Here is a 15408-nt window from a genome sequence, read left to right as displayed (position 1 = left end):
CCTCTTCTTGCTTTAGTAGCCAGTCATATTCCAAAGGGTTTTACACCATATGTGCCAGGAATTGCAAGCCTTTAAAAATCTTCAGTATTACAATCTGTGAGGTACTATTAATTTTACAGCAGAGGAAACTGAGGCAGACAAATTAAAGTGATATGCTTAGGGTCACATAGTAGGTGTCTGACTTTGAATTTGAACTCAAGTTTTCTTCCTGTAGCAGCTACTTGGAGTAGGATGAAACTTCCATTTAAGGGGTCTTTTGAAGGTCCTAAGCATGACCATGCCATTTCTTTAAATGGTTAGGAAGTCTTCTTGTACCATAACTGTACCACGATGTCAACAACAGAAAGATAGAAAGACTAAAAGCATAAGACATAAACTAAAGGCCTTCCCCCCCCCCCCATAGATGAAGGAAAGCTTTTCATGAAATTTGACCATTTATTCTTTTTTAAATGTTTGTTTTAGTCTAAATCACGATTGATTAGAGAAATGCAAATAAAGACAACTCTGAGGCACCACTTCACACCTATCAGTTTGGCTAAGATGACAGGAAAGGATAATGATGAATGCTGGAGGGGATGTGGGAAAACTAGAACACTAATGCATTGTTGGTGGAGTTGTGAACTGATCCAACCATTCTGCAGAGTAATTTGGAACAATGCCCAAAGGACTATCAAACCGTATATACCCTTTGATCCAACAGTGTGTCTACTAGGCCTGTATCCCAAAGAAATCATAAACGAAGGGAAAGGACTCACATGTGCAAAAAATATTTGTAGCAGACCGTCTTGTGGCAAGAAACTGGAAACTGAGTGGATGCCCATCAGTTGGAGAGTGACTGAACAAGTTGTGGTATATCAATGTTATAGAATATTATTCTTCTCTAAGAAAAGATCAGCAGAGGGACTTGAGAAAGGCCTGGAGAGATGCTAAGTGAAGTGAGTAGAATCAAGAGAATGTTGTGTAGCAACAAGAAGATTATGTGATGATCAACTTTGATGGATGTGGCTCTTTTCAACAATGAGATGATTCAGGGCAGTTCCAATAGACTGGGGATGGACAGAGCCATCTGCGTCAGAGAGGAGTAAGGACAATGAATGTGGATCACAACATAGTATTTGCGCCTTTTTGTTGTTGTTTCATATTCATGTTACAATTTGTTTAGCATCCTCCAGTATGAGATATGCCCTTAGTTTCCAATTGTTGGCTACCAGGAAAGAGCTGTCATGAAATGTGAGCATACATATAGATCCTTTTCCTCTTTTTAAAAAGTTGTCTGGGGTATAAACTTAGTAGCAGTATTTCTGGATCAAATGGTATAGACAATTTAGTAACTTTGGGTACATAATTCCAAATTGCTTCCCATAATGGAAATAGTTTATGTAGTATTAGAATTCATTATTCTTTGAATTTTTGATAGAATTCACTTGTAAATCCATTTGTTCTAGAGTTTTTTCTTTGAGAGTTCTTTTTTGAAAAAAAAAATAAATAAAAAAAAGAGAGTTCTTTTTTGGCTTGTGTATTTTCTTTTTCTAACATTAGCTTATTTAAATAGTCCTTTCGTGTTATTATGGCTATTTTTAATTTTTCCAAGTATTTCTCTATTTCTTTTAAGTTATCAATTTTGCTATGTAATTTGGCAAATAGTTTCTGATAATTTCTTTTATTTCCTCTTTAATTTTTATAAGTTCCTCTTTTTCATTTTTCATATGAGCAACTTGGTTTTCCTCTCTTCTAAGAAATCAGGTTAGTTGGCTACTTATTTTACAAGTTGAGAACCAAAAAACCAAGAGGTCTTGTAACTATTCTGATCAATTCAACAATCCAGCACAACTCCACAGGATTAATGAAGAAAAATGCTACCCACCTCTGAAGAAAGAACTGATAAACTCTGAATGAAGATTGAGACATATTAACTTTTTTTTCTTTGCAATGTGGCTAGTATGGATGTATGTTTTCCATAACTTCACATTATAATGGGAATCACGTTGCTTCCCCCTCTCAATGATCAGGAAAGGGGAGAGGAAGAAAGAATAGAAGTCAGAATTTTTTAAAAAAATGATTGTTAAAGATAAATAAATGTAATTGATGGGAGGAAGGTAGGTCCTGGTTTTATATATATATATATATATATATATATATATATATGCCTTAGAATTTATATATATAAATTCTCTCTATATATAAATATATATATAAATTCTAAGGCCTTTTTGCTTTCAATTTTATTAATATCTTCTTAAATGTTCATGTCTACTTTGTTATTTAGTTAAGATATTTTGATTTGTTGTTCAAGTTTTTTAATTCCATGCCCAATTCATTGATTTATTCTTTCTCTTTTTTGTTTGTGTTTTGTTTTTGTTTGTATGAGCAGTTAGAGATTAGCATTGCCTTTTTAGCTGCATCCCAAAATATTTGGTAATTTATTTCATTATTATTTCTTTGAATAAATTTTTCTCTTGTTTTCATAATTTACTCTATAACTGATTAGTTCTTTAACATGTTTATTTTCAGTTACTTTTATAATCATTCTTTAAGAGCTCTTTATATAATTTTTTATTGCATTATGTTCAGTAAATTATATGCTTAGTACTTGTGCTTTTCTCCATTTTGGAGGGAGGGTGAATTCTTTAGGGCCTAGTACATAGTCAGTTTTTGTAAAGGTGCCATATGTAGTTGAATGTTTACAAATTCCTTTCTTTTCCCATTCAGTAATCATCAGAGATCTATCTCCTCTAATTTTTTTTCAATTACTATTCATGTCCTTAATTACTTTTCTTTTCTTTTTTTTTTGTATGTCTTTTGGTTAGATTTGTCTGTGTCTAAAAAGGATTACTATTATGATTATACTATTTCTCCCAAAAATTTGATTAATTTTGCTTTAAGTATTTAGATGTTGTGTTAAGTTATATTATTAGTTGCCCCCTTTTGAATATGTAATATTCAGTAGTAATTCAATAGTAATATGACTGAACCTTCATAGTATTCCTCCTTACACACACACACACACACACACACACACACACACACACACACAGAGAGAGAGAGACTAAGGATCCTTGATTTGTCCATGATGCCATGTGAATGAATGAAAAATGAATGAAAGAGTCAATGACTAGAAAGACATTTATTTATTTATTTTTGCTGAGGCCCTTGGGGTTAAGTGACTTGCCCAGGGTCCCACAACTAGCAGAAAAGTATTTATTAAGTACTAACTATATACCAAACATTGTGCCAAGTGCTGGGCTAAGAGTTCAAAAGCGAGACAGGAACCTGCCCTCAAAAATAAATATTCCAATAATTCCGTGCCATTCCAATAAAGGGGTTCACTCAGATCTGATAGAAATTGGTCTCTTTGTGTTTTCCAGTGAGTTGTTCTTATTGTGTTCTCTGGAGCAGGACAGCGGTAGTGAACCTCTCCCCATCAATGTCCTTTTCAATGTCCAATGTCAGGTCCAACAAACCCTTAGGATATGTGTATATACATATGCACAAGTAGATATATGAGTGCATATCTATCTACATATCTACATCTTTATGCGTGTATATATTTACATGTGTATATGTGCATGTGTATATGTGTGTATTTACATGATTATTTTTACTGTATATGTGGATATATATGTGTGTGCATTTGATTCGAGGTTGAGTAGGGAGGTGGGCTAAAGGGAAGAGAGATAGAAGGATGGGGGATTCAATTCTGATTTGAATCCATGGTGGGAGGGAGAAATACACACACACACACACACACACACACACACACACAATTCCCTTCTATATTAATAGCAGTATTTTACTGTTACACCTGAAGCTATTATCTATCTATGGAGAGTTTAATCAGCTGATCTCTCTGACATTAAGACCTGTTACATATTGTCCTTCATTCGCTGTATTATCTCAGTCACACCTTCATAAGAACTGTTTACAACATGGTTAAAGTATAACCTCTTACAGGGACTGGAGGTATAAAAACACACAGTGCTCACTGCAGGGACAGCCGAGCTCTCTGCAGCTCTATATTTGGAAACAGTGTTTTAAGCGTTTTTCTCACAGAAGGTAGAAATTTTTTTTTCAATGAGTGTCCATTGCCTTTAAATGAATAATAATAAAAGTCCCGGTTTTGTTTTCTGGAATGGAAGCAAATGACCCAATAATGATCCGTGGTCTTCGGGGGGAAGATGGGTATTGATCCTTATCCAGAAGGGTCTTTGGAGTAGCCAGTTCTAGGCAGAAGGTGGCAGAGTAAACATCTAAAGAGCTACTTGTAAAGTCAGAATGGTTTCATAAAATCCGTCAACAAGCATGTATTTACTACTCACCAAGAAAAAGAGGAAGCAAGGGAGAACACAGTGTTTTTAAATAGGTTCATACAAGCAGGGACCTACTGATAAGTATCTAACAACCAACTTTAAAAATAATTATTTGCACAACACATTTTAAAGTTGAATTTATATGAACATTTTCTGTATTACTTTCTCAACTCTAGACAATCAACAAAACAACAAATCAATCCCTAACTAATAGAGGTTTCTGCTTTTCAAGGTATAAATGCTCACACTGCAAACATAATATTTCGTATTCTGTTTTGGTTTTATTTATTTTGTTAAATATTTCCTGATTACATTTTTATTAATCATATTTTTTAATTACATGGAAATCGCATTCACTTGTATAAGATTTTGAGTTCCATTTTCCCTTCTTCTTCCTTCCTCTCCCTCCTGCCAAAGTCAGCAAGCAATCTCATATGGGTTATATAGGCACAATCTTTTAAAACATATTTCCACATCAATCATTTTGTGAAAGAAAAATCTGAACAGAAGGGAAAAATAACAGGGACAAAAAGTGAGTATAGGATGCTTTGATCCACAATCTGTCTCCATAATTCTTTGTCTGGGTGTAGATAGCATTTTCCATCATGAGTCTTTTGAATCTGTCTTGGTTAGTTGCATTGCTGGAAAGAGCTGTCAGTCAGAGTTGGTCATCACACAATATTGCTATTACTGTGTCCAATGTTCTCCTGGTTCTGCTCACTTCAGTCAGCATCAGTTTATGTAAATCTTTCCAGGTTTTTCTGAAATCCACCTGCTTATCATTTCTTAGATCATCTACAGGGTCCTCAAACTTTTTAAATAGAGGGCCAGTGCACTGTCCCTCAGACTGTTGGAGGGCCAGACTATAGTAAAAACCAAAACTTTGTTTTGTGGGCCTTGAAATAAAGAAACTTCATAGCCCTGTGTGAGGGGGATAATCGTCCTCAGCTGCCGCACCTGGCCCGCGGGCCGTAGTTTGAGGACCCCTGATCTAGGACATCATTTTTTATGTAAAGAATTCTGAAATACACATTTCCAAGGCCACCTTTGTTAACTTTGCTGTATCATATTGTGCTCTCTCTGTGTCCGTTCCTGCCCCTCAGTTCAACATTACACAGCCTCCTATCCCTTCACAAACTTCCAAGTGAAAGAATAGACCCGGGAAAGGATCCCCATCACCACTGCTGCATTAGATTAGAAGTTTGGCTTAGACCTTTAGTGCCAAGAAACCTTCCACCTGCCTATCTACTTTTGTGTTCAGCCCCTGTCTGTCTGTCTTCCATCCATCTGTGCTCAAGTACCATGAGTCTATCTCCTGTTCTCTCCTGTCTGTGTCTATATCTGACCCCTATGTGTCTGCCCTCTATGTCTTCTTCCTCTTGAATACAACCAGTCTTCTGGGTGACTAGCCTTGGCCCCTGTATGTTCCTCCCCCTCCTGCTCTTTTTTCTTTGTTCCCAAGCCCCACATGTTCTTGAACTACATGTTGGTGCCTTCCCTCCAAAGGCATATGGCCCCTTCCTGTCTCCCTACTTTCTTTTCTTCCTCATGACTATGAGCAAATTCACATTATGCAAAAATCATTTTATGGAAAGATCCGCAGAATAGTCCACTTTTGTAAAGCAAAAACCGTCACAAAGATGCAGACAAGGATAAATGTTAAATTCATCTTTCACTAATCATAACACAGTAAAAATAACATTCAATAAAGAGTTTCTGAAGCAGAGATTAAAAAGTAATTGGAAACTAAAAACCTTAATCTTAAAGAATGGGTGGATTGATGAACAAATAGAAGTAACGGACACAATGAGACAATATACCGAAATTTGGGAAATGCATCAAAACCAATATTTAGGGGGAAATTTTATACTTCTAAATGCATTGCTCAACTAAAGAGAGAAAATCAATGAGTTGGGCATGCAACTAAAAAGCAAGCAAGCAAACAAACAAGAAAACTCACAAAGTTTAAAATCCCAATTAAACGCCAAAATAAAAATCCTGAAAATCAAAGAAAGCACTTAGCTAATAAAACTAGTAGCTCATTTTTTGAGAGCAACAACAATTCATAGAGATAATCCATTAGCTAATTTATTCAGAAAAGAAAGAAGAAAAAAATTACCAATATCAAAACTGAAAAAAAGTGAATCCACAGCCAGTGAAAAGGAAATAAAAAGGAGCTTCAATTCTAGTAGGAAAATAACATGTGATGGAGCTAGAGAGAAGTATGGGCAACTGCGGCTCAAAGATGGGCAGAAAACATTAAGGTAAGGGATCTGAGTTGGCCTAAAAATGGTGAATCACCAGCCTAGGTGACCAGTGAGCCAGGTAAACTCCAGAATACAACAGCACAGCTTTGAAAATGACAGGGAACAATCCCTCCTCCACTTTTCCTCTTCTAAATAGGTAATAATGGTAGAAACACTGACTCCTCAGAACTTTCATCCCTTAAGTCTTCCTTCTATTGGCTGCCAGACAGAACTCTGATTTCATCAAAGAGGCTCCCTCTAGTCACTCCTAGCTCACATTTATTAAGCCTCTGTTCTTTTGGTCCCTTTCAGGTCTCCTTCTGCCTCCCCCAAGATATATGATTTTTTTTTTGCTGAGGCAATTGGGGTTAAGTGACTTGCCCAGGGTCACACAGCTAGGAAATGTTAAGTATCTAAGGTCGGATTTGAACTCAAGTCCTCCTGACTTTAGGGCCAGTGCTCTATCCACTATGTCATCTAGTTGCCCCAATTTATAATTTTTTAACATTTAAAAATGTATTTATGAGCCAAGCACCAAGTGCAAAGACCTATCTTTGACCTTGAGTCATAAAAGACCTATCTTTTAAGTCCTTATTCTTCCTGGCTGTGTGACCCTGAGTAGCTCAAGTACCCTCTCAGGGTCTGAGGCAATTCTTTAAAAGTCCCTAAATTGAAGTGCAGAAGCTGAGTTGCCGTGGTGGTAAGAGTTTCCACAAAGGAAATGCGCTAATGAAATCACAGGTTTAGTTTTTAGTTTTTTTTTTTTTAAGTAAATCTGAAGCACCCTGGAAAGGAAAAGGGAACTTGTCAGCTCAGTGCCTGCCTTTGGGAAGTGGTCAGAGGTTGGAAAGCTGGGGCAGAAAGTGTGGAAGTACCTAGAAGAAGTGGGTAGGGAGTTTGATGGAAAGTACTTTTTCTTTAAGTAAGTCAACAAGCCTTTATTAGTTCCTACTGTTGTGTTTTAAGATTTAGCAAAAGGCTAAAGTGGGGCAGATTTCCAAGCAAGAAAACATTTATTAGCAGATCATGCTACTTGTCAATAAATGGGTCAGTGGCTTGCTTTCATTTATGTCAAAGCCCCCAAGCAGATGGACAACTTTCTTTCATAGGTTTTGGGGAGAACTGAAGGAAAAACAGGTAGATGACATCATGGAATTAAGAGCAACATGATTACAGAGCAGAGATGCAGGGAATAACATGATTGGTTGGAAATTTGGTAAAGCCCTGAGTTCAAATCTGGCTTCAGGCACGGCCCAGCTGTGTGGCCCTGGGCAAGTCACTTAATCCTGTTTGCCTCTACTTCCTCATCTGTAAAATGAGCTGGAGAAATAAATCAAACTATTCCAATATCTCTGTCAAGAAAACCCCAAATGGGGGTATGAAGAATCAGACCATTGAATGATATAACTATGATTTCTATTTCACATCAGTGAGAGTCAATTTATATCAGGTATGTAGAGATCTTTGCAAACTTTAAAATATTCTATAGCTATCTCTTCCAACAGCACCAGCAACTCATTGCGTTTTTGAAAAGTAGATTTGTTATTTCCCAACTTCTCATGTTTATTACCATCAGTTCTCCTCCCTGTGTCTCACCATACAGCTAGGTAGCTTTGGACTCAGGAAGACTTTGCTTCAATTCTAACTTCTGATGCTTCCTGCTGTGTCACTTCTAGGCAATTCACTTAATTTCTTGAGGTTCTTACTATCCCCAGAAATTATTGATTAGTTCTAATATGATATAGCTTAAAGGAAAAAGCTCCATATTAGGAGTTCCTCACACTCACATTAGTGGAACTGCCAAAATAGGAAGTTGTGTCATCTTCCATGTTTGTAGAAATCAAAATTTCTAGTTGAGTTTTGGAGATGTTGATTAACATGTCTATGAGACATCCAGGTCAAACTGCCCAATGGGCAGTTAGAGAGGCAAGACTGGAGGTCAGGAAAGAGATCAGTGGGGACAAATATATCCGCAATCATCTACACAGAGGGGCTGGTTGGAGCCATGAACGCTAAGGAGATCACCGAGTGAAATTGTAAAGAGAGAAGAGGACACAAAACTGATCTGAGTGAGTCATCCATGGGTGATGGGCATGACCTACATGAAGATCCAGAAAAAAAGACAGAGAAATGATCAGAACCAGGAGAAAGCAATGTCCTGAAATTCTAGAGAAGAGAGTATGGAGAAGAGAGTGATCAGTCTCAAAAACTGTAGAGAAGTAAAAAAAAAAAAAAAAAAAAAAAGAATGAAGATTGGGGAAATGACATTAAATTAGACCTTTAATAAATGATGTTTAGTAAATGTTTTTAATTTGTTGCTAACAGATACTTAGTGATTAATCACAAATAAACCAAACGCCCCGATCATTTTCAATAATATTGTCATATTAATGGTAAAAAGACACCAAATAATTGCAATAAACTTGGTGCCAGAAATCAGATAATGGAACATATTCTTGTCTTTTTGGAAAAAAGATGAAGGACTACAAGACTACAAAGAAGATCGGACTTAGCCACTATGTTTTTGTTTTTTTTGTTTTTTTCCCTGAATCCTTTTTCTTTATTATAAGGGAGAATTCAATAGTAAAGGTGCAGTTGGGGTTAAGAGTGTATACAAAAATTACTATGATAAAAAAGGGCATCAATAAAATTAATTTTTCATCAGTAAATAAAATAATAGTCTTCTCGTTTCCCACCATTCATTCAGGTGTGATTGAGCCATACAGAAGCACAAACTTCCTGGAGTCTGGAACTTGGGTGTCAATTGGGAGCTGCATCTGTTTAAGAACGGGAAGGGGGCTGCCCTTTTAGGCCATTACATGATCCAGATCTTTTTAATCCATGAGTACAAATTTCATATTTCTTGAGTCAAGAGGAATCAAGAAATTTCCAAGGGCTCTACATCCCATTTTATCAGGACACCCTCTTTAATCTATTTTAACGGGACTCTTTCTCCTATCGCCACTAGGTGGCAGCATTCCCAAAGCTTTTTATCATCTCTCTTGACAACTATATTTGGTACATTTTAGCAGAGCCCAGTGGTTGCTAAATGTTATCATAATTTCATTATTAACACTGTATCCAGGAGTCTTAGAGGACTGGAAGCTCAATACAAATCAACAGGGTGACATGGCAAAAGGCTTGGTTTGCCCTGAATTGTGTAGCAGACACTAATAAGAGGCCATGGTCCTTCTGTTGCAGCCCCGTCAGACCTTATCTGGTGTATCGTGGTCAGCTTTAGGGACCATGGGTAAGGAAATACACTGATGGATTGGAGGGCTCCCAAGGATAACACCCACGATTGTGAAGGGCCTTGGGTCCATGTCCTGTCACATGAGGAGTGGTTGATGGACCTAGAGGTGTTTAGTCTAGAAAAGAAAAGACTTGGGAAAAGGGGAAACATCCATCTTCAAGTATCTGAAGGATTGTCCAGTGGAAGAGGGTTTGGGCTTGTGTGACTCCCATCCCCAGAAACAGCTGCAGATTTAGGTTTGACCTCCAAAGTTTCAAAGTGTAATAGTCTGCCTTAGGAGGCCTCCTTACTGGAGGGCTGCACACAGATGCTGAATTACTGAATGCCAGTTATGGCCAAGTGGAGATGTTTGTTCAGATGGGAGCTGGAATTGGCCCCCCAGGTCTATTCCAAATCTAAGATTCTATGAACCTCCAGATGAGACAAGGGTCTTATCAATTGACAAAAGATGTAGGCCACAGCTTTTTTCAGAGTTGAACAGTTGAATTCCTAAAAGAGGACAAAAAGTACATTGGTTTAATCTTTTAAAAAAACAGCTAAATATGTATTTGAAGAGGAGATGTTTTTCGGAGCACTAAATTAGCCATTGTGGGAGATGGATTAGACGGCAGAAGATTAGAAGGAAGGAGAACAATTAGGATATTTCAATAGTCCAGAAGAGAGATGATGAGGGCCAATATTAGGGTTGTTGAGTGATGGGAGAGAGTATATATATATATATATATATATATATATAGTCTGTAAAGGTTAAAACAATAAGACTTGACAGTGGAATAGATGTGTCCAGTGATTGAGTCAGGTGGAAAGGATGACATCCAGGTTATATGTCTGGTTGATTGGGAGGCTGTACCTCATGTCCTGAATGCCTAATCATGCTCACTTCTCCTTCTTAGAATTCTAACTTTCTTTTTCAAAGCTCACTATGTTCTTCCTTTTGCACAATCCCCTTCTAATTTTTTCATGAGCTAATGCTTTTCTTCAAAATGTTTTCTCTGTATTCTTTTGTATGTGTGAGACAAATTTCCCCTTTAACATATTGTTGCTTTCATCTGGAGCAGTTTGATAACCCTGGATGAGTCACTTAACCCTGATTTTCCCCCCTCCCCAAATATAATAAGGGGCAGAGAAAGAGATTGAGTCTGACTGATTGAAGAATTTGGCAAAAGACCAAATAGAAGCCAATTCAGTTTTGCAGGGAAAAATATAATGCAGAAAATAGTATCTGCATCTAGAGAGAGAACTATGGAGACTGAATGGAAATAAGCACATGCTATATTCATTTTTTTTCTTTTAGTTTATTTCTTGTGGTTTTTCCCTTTTGTTTTGATTTTTTGAAACTGTATGAAGAAATTAATAACAGAAGCAGTCAGACAACAGGAAGGGAAATTGTTGTTGTTGTTTAGTTAACTTTTTAGTCTTGTCTTGTTTGGAGTTTCTTGCAAAGATACTGAAGTGCTTTGCCATTTCCTTCTCCAGCTCTTTTTACAGATGAAGACACTGGAGTAATCAGGGTTAAGAGACTTACTCCAGGTTGCACAGCTAATTAGTAGGCTGGATTTGAATTCAGGAAGAGGAGTCTTCTTTTTTTTTCTTTATAGTAATTTATTTTAAGTATATGCCCATCAACTTGGGAATGGCTGAATAGGTTGTGGTATATTAAGATAATGGAATATTATTGTTTTATGAAAAAGATTTTAGATCAATGATTTTAGAAAGGCCTGGAACTGATGCTGAATGAAAAAAACAGAAGCAGGAAAATATTGTACCCAGCAACAGCAAGACTGTAGGATGATCATCTATGATAGACTTGGTTCTTCCCAGCAGTTCAGCAATCCAAGACAATCTCAATAAACTTTGGATGGAAAATAGTTTCTGCATCTAAAGGGAGAACTATGGAGACTGAATGTAAATAAACACATGCTATATTCATTTTTTCTTTTAGATTTTTTTCTCGTGGCTTTTCCCTTTTGTTTTGATTTGTTTCTGCTGGGTAATTTTGTTTTGATTCATATGGAAATATGTTTTTTTTTAAAAATGTACATATATCAAAAATGTTTTACACGAATCTGAAGGAAACAAAAATTTAAAAAAATAGTGTTTTATTTTTCTAAACACAAATTTTTTCTCCTTCCCTCACCTCCTTCCCCAAGACAGAAAGCAAATTGATATAGACTAAACATGTGCAATCCTTTTAAACATATTTTAATATTTACCATTTTTACAAGAAAAATCAGACCAAAAAGGGGGAAAAAGCACAAGAAAGAAAACGCAACAATTTTTTTTAAAGGTGAAAATACTATGCTTAGATTCACATTCAGTCCACGATGCTCCATAGTTCTCTCTGTGGATGGGGATGGCATATTCCACTCCATTCTATTGGAATTGTCTTGGATCATTGTGTTGCTGAGAAGAATTAAATCTCTCATAGTTGATTATCACATGATCTTGCTGTTACTTCGTACAATGTCTTCCTGGTTCTGTTTACTTCATTCAGCATCACATAAGTCTTTCCAAGTTTTCTGAAATCAGCCTGCTCCTCATTTCTTATAGAACAATAATATTCCATAACATTCATATACCATAACTTACTCCGCCATTCTCCAGCTGATGGGCATCCACTCGTTTTCTAATTTTTTGTCACCATAAAAAGAGCTGCCACATTTGTGTGCTAAATATTGGGGATATAAATGAGAAAAAGAAAGACAGTTCCTTACAATCTAAAGGAATAAAACAACATGCATAAAAAAAGTGAAAAGGGATCAGGGAAGAAGGTACTATGGAGTTCAAATCCAGTAGAGTTATAGATGGAAAGTATAGTAAGCTGAGTCCAGTTCCTGCCCTCTGCAAGGAAAGGTTTTGAGGAGGAGTTTGGCACTCTACCTTCTAGCCCTCCAATCAAAAGGAAGAAGATTCAGGCAGGAGGGAGAAGAAGGGGGGCATATTTATGATCTACTTGATCCTGTCTACACTGATGTAAATGGGCTGAAGTTATAGAAAAACGAATAGATTAAATGTGAAGACAAATTTCCAGAGCATCAGAACAGTCCACAAGTGTTAAGAAACCACTTCAGAGGTAAGGGGAAATGAACTGATGCTCTCCACAGGGGTTCAAGGAAAGAGTGATTGACCACTGGTCAAATAAGGTATAGACAGAATTCTTGTTTAGTTATGGCCCTTAAGATCCCTTTCAATTCTGAAATTCTAATTCATTTTTCCCCAAAGTTTTATTTTTGAATTGCAGTCATCTTTTAAAATTCAATAGACAATGTGGGAAAATGGCTAGCCAGCTCAGAGATGAGGGATCCTGAATTCAAGATTTGCCTCTGGCAAATTCTGGCTATATGACCTTTGACAATATCTTAAAGATAAAATGCAGTTAAGATTCATATATATATGCAGAGTGAGTTTCTTACTCTGGAAATTCCCTATATCAATGAAATTATGGGTCCAGTCTCTGTTTAAATGAGTCAGTCAGAAAGTCAGTAAACATTTATTAAATGCCTACTCTGTGCCAGGTACCAGGCTAGGTGCTGGGTCCCTTTTGAGAGCCATCTGTGTGCATGATTTGGATTAATGAGTAAGACAATAAAATGGTTTTCCCATGAAGCAGTACAGACCCAGAATCCCCACAGAACCTTAACTGCCCCACACAGTCAATCATCTAGGATTCACTTGGTCATAAATCTACCACATGGAGCTAAGAACAGCCAAGGACATCCCAGGAGCTTGAAACATACACGCATCCTTCTTGCTGTTGGAGGTTGGGGAGAGGGAAAAGACAGAGGAAATTAAAGTTGAGCTTATTAGACTTTGTTCAGGCCCACTGCCCGACGTGTCTCAGCCTTGGGGTATCCTAATTATATGGCTGATTCACGGGAACCTCCTGCCAATATCCTGAGTGAACCTGCTTATGCTAATTCCAAGGGCTTTATTGGAAGCAAACCACGATTGCAGAAAATCCTGACAAAATCTTGTAGGATCTACACATTAGTGAAATGAAAAATGGCAGTTTTTACAACGTCCAATTCAGCCCTCCTTGGGTCTTTCTGGAGAATACATCATTTCATCGTAGCTGGTAAATAGGGAGTTGGTGTCCAAGGTAAGGATGGAGATAATAAGAGAGTATCTATCTCCTTTGGTAAGCTAGTAGCTCAATTCTATAAGTAGTCATGCTTGGCCATTCTTGGTTGGTGGAGTGATTTGTTTGGTTAATTGCAGTAATAAATGTGGGAACCAGTGGAAAATGAGGGATTTGCCAAGACTAATAAATCCAGAGATTGGTCTTTACACCCTCCCATCACTCCCTTCTCGTCCCCCACCTCTTGTTCAATTGGTACTTTAACAGTTACAATTCTCTATGTTCCTGCTCTTCTTTTCTCACTCCTTTTTAGTGTTGTGGAAAGTAGCCAGGCTGTCCGGTGGTAAGTAGATAGAGAAATGGGCTTAGAATCAGGAAGACTCATCTCCCTGGATTCATATCTGGCTTTAGACATTTACCAGCTTTGTGACTTTGGGAAAGTCACATAACTCTGTTTGCCTCAGTTTCCTCATCTGTAAAATGAGCTGGAGAAGGAAATGGCAAAACACTTCAGTATTTCTTTCCAAAAAAAAATAGTCATAAAGAATCAGACACAACTGAACAATAAGAGAAAATCCTGTCATGTCAAAGCTCTTGACTCCACTCCTAGCCTCCACTCTGGATAAATGGATGACAGGACAGAATCATCAGCCGGCTCTTTGTCTTTGTATCCCTGAGGAGTTCTGGCCTTCATTGGGATAGAAGGGGAAAGTTCACATCTAGAAGCCTCTCCTCCCCACTATTATGAGTTGCCCCAAGACAATGGGAGCAGAACACAGTGTTCACTTTTAGCATCTGTTTTCCTCCTCTCTTTGTAAGTAGGAATAAAGTTTTATTCCTAAAGTATTAATAAACCTCTCTGTGTCACTCTGCTGCTTTTTAGCCAAACTCTCCTGTACTACAAAAAAAGAGATTCTGGTATACTAATTAGTTACATGATCCCCAAACAGACTGATGTTGAAGAGAGCTAATTGTTAAATTTTCACTGTGAGCATTTAAACCCAAGAAATCAACAAATGCTACGACGAGGTCTTAATTTATTGTTTTGTTGATTTACAGATTTAAGTTAATAGAATGTTAATAATATCCATTAAACTTAAAAGTGTATTGGGCATGCTTTTTTTTTTTTTTTGGAAAGCCGGTTGTTAAACACTCACTCAACAAACTATTAGTCACAAGGGAATGGAATGAAATATTATTGTGCTATAAGAAATAATGAAAGGGATAGATTAAAAAATAGCTCACAAGACTTGCAAGAATTGATGCAGATATTTTTACTTTATTTTTATTTATGGGTGGGATAAACTGAGTGGAGACCTCTCATGGGGATATGGCCTTGAGACTTTACAATTACAAGTTGAGCAATAGCTAAAAAAAAGCTGCAGGTATTCAATAGTCTTGGATGAACATTTCCCCTCCTGTTTTCCACCACTTCTTAATTAGGATGTAAGTACTTCTTTTTAAAGGCCATGATGGCTTTGGGAATTCAGGTAGCAGAATTCTGTCATCCAAATCTGCTTGGAT

Source organism: Sarcophilus harrisii, chromosome 1, assembly GCF_902635505.1.
Source record: "Sarcophilus harrisii chromosome 1, mSarHar1.11, whole genome shotgun sequence".
Taxonomy (NCBI): Eukaryota; Metazoa; Chordata; class Mammalia; order Dasyuromorphia; family Dasyuridae; genus Sarcophilus; species Sarcophilus harrisii.
Note: the sequence above shows the minus strand (reverse complement) of the source record.